Below are 6,629 nucleotides of genomic sequence, written 5' to 3'. Positions count from 1 at the left end.
GGTGGCCGAAGAGGAAAAGTTACATAGTATGCCTTTACAAAAGCCTTTTTTCTGTATAAGTTAAGTTTCCCCCTCAACATGTTGTTACATTTATTTATATATGCTTGCGAATTTGTCAGCATTCAGATGCCCAAATTTGTAATAAAGGGATTATCTCAGTAAAGTAATACCTGATGTACTAGTCTGGGGTGCAGAATAGCTGCTTCAGATATGCATCACAGATGATTTATATTTTATTTCTGAAACATTATAAACACTAAAACAAAATGGACCCAACCTGAGACCAATCAGACATTAATTATGAACTGATAATTATTATATTATTAAAGTTGAAATCATTGTTTGATGCAGGTGTGTAGCTACGCACTGACTGCTTAGGTTATTTAAAGTGGATGCATCTGTAGCAGTATATCTTGTTGCTAAGCTTGGAATTACTTAGCATAACAGCCCTCCAAAGAGAACCAGTGTCACATAATATGAACTGAATGATTGTGCAATACATAATCTAAATATAGATCTACCCTTAGTGCATACAGTACATCTATTTGTTTGTGCTTGCAGACTATCGGCCCAAAGGAGGGCTGGCAGGTGTACAGCTCGGCCCAGGATGCTGATGGGCGCTGTATCTGCACAGTGGTGGCACCGAACAGAGTCTTTGCTCCAGAGATGCCAAGAGCAGACAGCTCCGCCAGCTACTAAGAAGGTAAGCACAATGGGACATTTACCACCCCAGTGCAGCATGCACACATACAAGCACACACACTGTTAAGATGGGAATTATAAAGGAACACATTTCTATAAGCTTTATTGTTCTTTTGAGGAGTGTAATACTTGTCCTAATATACATGTTTATCATGTGCATTTTAAAACAGGTATGCCTCTGCCAGGCTTGCCATGTTTGTTCTTTTTCAAAAATAGCCTGTAAAAGATAGAATAAGGAGTCAAGGGAAGGCATCCTCAATTCACTTACTGACTTAACTATACTAACTACTACTATACTATAATATACTGCTAAATGTCCAATTTGTGAGTGCTAACCCCTGTTTGAGGTGATCATTTATCATTGTTTTTATTCTAGGTGCAGAACATGTCTCAGTCTATTGAGGTGCTGAACCTGCGACTCAGAGGGATTTCCAATATGTCATGAAGATGGAAACCATGAAGGGCCTGAGGACCAAGTTCAGACAGATTGAGGATGAGAGGAAATCCATCATAGCCAGAAACTTCCAGGTATTCTACGCCTGGTTTAATCACAGTTTGGTTTAATCAAATGTTCAATAGATCTTTTCTATTTGGCTTTTCCTATATTCATTTCATGAATTCCATTTACACCATAAACATGTTTTCAGTGTGATTGAACTTTATACATATATACATACTTTATACATTACTTACATTTTTTACAATTTTATTTCAAAGAAGAGAGGTACAGAAAGACTGGAAAAAACAGGGAATGACTGACCTAAGTCAGATTAATCTCTATACATCACATTCCATTGATGAGAACTGTACAGCCTTTATTGTTTTAGGCTTAAAGAAATAGTTCAACATTTACAATTTGTAATTCGAGGATCAATTCCACTCTCATGTCTTTATGGTAAATATAAGACTACAACTGGCAGCTGGTTAGCTTAGCTCAGCATAAGACTGAAACGGGATACTACTGGATTGACTCTGTCCAAAGCAACTTCAGGAAGTCACTGCTCCTGCCAAGAAATAGTATACACCTAACCTAACCCCCTAACTTCTTTGTCAGTGTGCAGACCTTTTGTGTGTCATTGAAAATAAATATATATACTCTACAAATATTCAGAAGCTCTCTAATTCAGAAAGCACTTACGTCTTTGGTTGTTTCACCGGCTGTTTTGCTGCTGCAATTTCCCTGTGTAGATTGCACTGGACAGCTGGTATAGGAGTAGGAATATCTCTAGTGTGGCAAGTTGCAACACTAGAGACACTGAAAGCATTGAAGAAATAACTGTGTGGAACAACCACTAGCATGGCAAGGACAGAAACAAAGTCTGGTTTAAAAAAAGAATGCTGGCCACCATACATCTAAATATCATATGTAATCTATGTCATATGTTTTAGGTCGGATAAATATATATTTTTAACAAGCTGAAAAGGTAAATGCATGGAGGATGGATGGGTGAATTAATGATTGGTTCATTGCTTCATGGTTAGCTTATAGTTCCATTGGGTGTTTCCTACAGCACATGCTGTACACTATCAGTCTGTTTTCTCATGATTAATATACTAACTTACTGTCACTTGCAACTGCATGTTAGCCTGGAGCACTGGGGCAACAAGGGACATATGTACAATTCCTAATCACTTACCAGCATTTTTAGTCTACCCCAGTACATGGGTGCATTATTTTGATAACTAATAATAACCATGTACTGAAGCAGGGATCACTCCTCAAACAAATTGTAGTTTTGTTTGTCCCTGACTATCACACCTATCCACATTGTACCACCTCTCTCTTGTTTTCTATTCTGCTGCTGTCACTGTCACTTCTGCAGGAGCTTAAGGACAAGATGGACGAGCTGAAGCCGTTGATCCCTGTACTGGAGCAGTACAAGATGGATGCTGCGCTCATTTCCCAGTTCAAGGAGGAGATCAGGAACCTCTCAGCAGTGCTGACAGGCATCCAGGAGGAGGTTGGGGCCTTTGACTACGATGAGCTCTATCAGCGAGTCCTGCGACTGGACAGCCGGCTCCGCAGCTGTATGGGCAAACTAAGTAAGTGGTGAACACTGCATGTGCGAGTGTGAAGTGTTTTTGTGCTCATGTATTCAGTTGTTTTGCTGCTGCTGAAGAAATAACCATAGGAGAAAAGTAGATCTTAAATAAACCTTTGTAGCCGGACTTCCTTGTGTTTTTGAAGTAAAAGACCACAAATGAGTGTAGTTGTGTACACCTATGTACAGCAGGTTACCTTGAGAATTCTACTTTCAATTGCTGTTATGCTTTTCTTTGTTGTGTTGCCCTCACATCCCACACAAAGAATGTGTTTCCTTAAAAGAAAAACTGTTTAATGGAAATTTGTTTTCACCTCAATGTCATGCCAGTGAGTAAAGAAGTAATTAGTTTTTGTTCTTGTGGAATATTTGGTGTATTGACAGCCTTTGGCTCTTCAAACAATAAAATGTTCCACAATCTTCCACAAATCCACAAAGGCTTCTGAAAGTGACATACTGTCTACAGTCTATAAAGTCTACAGGCTATTCGTTAGTCAGCTGTGTTTTTCATCATTCATCATTTCATCATTTTCTTCACAGTGGCTGAATAAGACCCACATTAAAGACAAAATTAGGAAAAAGCAATATGTTGACTTTTATATTTTATATTTTCATGTATACTGTAGACGGGTAATGGCAAAGGTAGAGTTTGCATGAAAGGTGCATTACATTTGATTGTAAAAATTAGGGCTGTCAAATAATGCGTTAATTTCGATTAATTAATCTGAGAAAAATAACGCGTTAAAAAAAATAAGCAGATTAATCTATTCCATATTGACGTTTGACCCAGAGCCGTTCTAGCCACCATTCGACTGTAAAATGAAGGAGGGAGACGAGAATGTTCTGCCTGGATCATTAATTGGAACATTTACTTGTAAAAATCTTCTTCCTGAATAGGGTTGGCTACCGAAATCTGGTGCCACTGATATGTCTGCGCTTCTCTCTGATGCTCTGAAACAGACAATACAGGCAACACAAACACCGCTGCACGTGACGCTAGTTAACACTAGACGGAGAAACAACACGACGGTGCGTTCAATGAAACTGGTAAACTACAGCCTCGTGGTGCATTTGAAGTTATTGTAAATGTCCTTTTCCCATCTGGTGGTGTTTTTGTCGTTCAACAGCAATTTACTAGTGAAATAAGTTAATGTTATTGTTATACATTATTATTAAATCATTTCATTTTGACCATATGGCCTTAGCAATAAACAAGCCGTTCTTTAATGTCACCAACTATTGTTTAGTACAATTTTTTTTCTTTTCTTTTTTACTTTCTTAAAAAGTATCAGTTCAGGCACCGTTAATTATGTATGCGATTAATTTCAATTAATTAATCACAGAGTATGTAATTAATTAGATTACATTTTTTAATCGATTGACAGCCCTAGTAAAAATCTGTCCTTTGCTAATTGTGCTCAAACCAAATCTGTTGTTGTTGTAACAGCTCGTAACTAAAGACTTTAATGATATGTGAGGTCTGTATTTACATTGTATTTAGGTGCAATGAAAACAAGGAAAAACTATGGGCTAGGCATGAGAAAGCTGTGTAGTATACAAACAGCAGTTGCACCATTATGCTTTAAGCAGCTCGCTGCCAGTGCTATCTTAGTATGCACCGAGGGTACACTCTCTGGTGGCACAGGCATGAAATTGGCTTGAGAAATCTAGTTAGAGACAAAAAGCACCACAGAACATCTTATCGCTGCCTTTCTTTATTAACAGCGTGTGGGAAATTAATGAAAATCACTGGACCTGTTACAATAAAGACATCTGGAACCCGGTTTGGGGCATGGATGACTGATCCTCTAGCATCGACCAGAAACAACAGGGTGAGTTATGAGAGCAGGGGAGTGCTTTCCAAGGACTGGGCAGTGTGTACAGTACAATATCTGTGTTGTGTTTTTAGAGTAGGTAGAATATCACAACAGCTGAAGACTGTTATCATGGAATGGGTTTTGATTTAACTAAGTAGTGTATGTTTCTGAACTTCTCATTTTTGAACTGCATTTCTACACTTTTTTTTATAGAATCAGATAAATTATTTAAAGATGATCATTTAAAAAAGAGGTTAGAAAAAGTTTATATCTGATGGTTGACATGTATCAGGCTATATCGAGTTTCTCACTACCCATTCTCTTCATCCTCTCTGATGTAGGTTTGGTATATGGACAGTTACACTAACAGCAAGATTGTGCGCGAGTACAAGACGATGGACGACTTTGTAGCAGGGGTGGTTTCCCGAACCTACAACCTCCCATTTAAATGGGAGGGAACCAATCACATTGTCTACAATGGATCCCTTTACTACAACAAGTACCAGAGCAACATAATTGTCAAGTACAGCTTCGAGACAGGCAGCGTGTTGGCCCAGCGAGCTTTGGAGTTCGCCGGCTTCCACAACATGTACCCATACACATGGGGGGGGTTCTCCGACATCGACGTCATGGCTGACGAACTGGGAATGTGGGCTGTGTACGCGACCAATCAAAATGCTGGAAATGTCGTCATCTCCCAGATTGACCCTTACACTCTACAGGTCATGAAGACTTGGAACACTGAATACTCCAAAAGGAATGCGGGCGAATCATTCATGATCTGTGGGACGCTCTATATCACTAACTCTCACCTGTCCGGAGCGAAGGTTTACTACGCTTACTCTACGAAGACTTCAAGTTACGAGTACATAGACATTCCTTTCCACAACCAGTACTTTCATATCTCCATGCTTGACTACAACGCCAGAGAGAGAGCACTGTACGCCTGGAATAACGGACACCAGGTAATATTTAATGTCACCCTCTTTCATGTCATAAAAACTGATGATGACTCTTAAACATGATACTTTTCCAACCAAAACTAAAGCACCATCGTTTGTGATATAAAAAAGGACCTCCTAATTAACCATGTTTTCTTCTGTCAAAAGTGGACTATGGTATCTTTAATTGCCGCTAGAACTTTTCTAATTCGTGGCTCTGGCTGAATTGAGCATGGACACCAATGACTTGATACTTTACTGAAAAACATGTTCTACATTTTTTACTCCTTTCCATTGCTGCTGATCAGACTGTTATGCCTTATTTGCTATGTGTTGGGTCTGCCAGCCAAAAGACTGTCGAAAGCTTTTGCATGAATGTCCACATTTTGTCTACAGTGATTTCCTATGATAGTGTTTATGTTGCAAATCTGTATTGCTTACAGTGTTTGCATTTGTGTCTATTTAAAAGTCTATTTAAAAGTATTGAAACCTTAAAGGCAACCTTTCCTGCATATTTGCCACCATGTTAAGCTATCTGATTATAAAATATAGTAGTGATTCTTTTAAAGATGGGACTGTAAAATATTGCTGTTACGGATGTATCTGTGGAAAAAGAACATTTGTATTTTTTATAAAAGAAAACCATAAAAGTATATCTGTGCATTTTCATGAAAATTAAAATATTGTACATTTCATTAAAATGGTTTTGGCTGTTAAAATGTATATCTGCCATGATCTGATGAAATAACAATCAGCTCAGCCATTCAATGATTTGTAACCAGAAGTCACACCCATACTTACATAGCAAGGTATCATGGGCCTAAAGATAACATGGATATACATAATAAAAGCCTACTTCTTTATATTTATACAAATAAGGACAGAGATGAATATATATTGATAAGTGATGATGATGGCAGTATCTGTCAGGAAGAAAGGAAGGGATTTTCTTGCTCTCAACATGAGGCCTTGAGAATCATTCTTTGGCATTTCAATCAGCATGAAGTGGCAATGAACCGCTAAGATGATTCACAGCGTTCACTATAATATCCTTCTCCTCACCATGATTTCTCTACAGTATCTTCAATAACAGAAGTTTGCTTTATGGTACCTGATAATATGTTTTC

General features: G+C 38.3%; 1 pseudogene; it reads left to right on the top strand.

Annotated features, from left to right (window-relative positions):
* Nucleotides 1-1,087: 1,087 nt before the first annotated feature.
* On the top strand, nucleotides 1,088-5,758 carry LOC118494590 (annotated as a pseudogene).
* Nucleotides 5,759-6,629: the final 871 nt, after the last annotated feature.

Source organism: Sander lucioperca, unplaced genomic scaffold (genome assembly GCF_008315115.2).
Source record: "Sander lucioperca isolate FBNREF2018 unplaced genomic scaffold, SLUC_FBN_1.2 Unpl_9, whole genome shotgun sequence".
NCBI lineage: Eukaryota > Metazoa > Chordata > Actinopteri > Perciformes > Percidae > Sander > Sander lucioperca.
The sequence above is the reverse complement of the archived record's forward strand: the minus strand, read 5'-3'. Positions and strand labels throughout refer to the sequence as shown.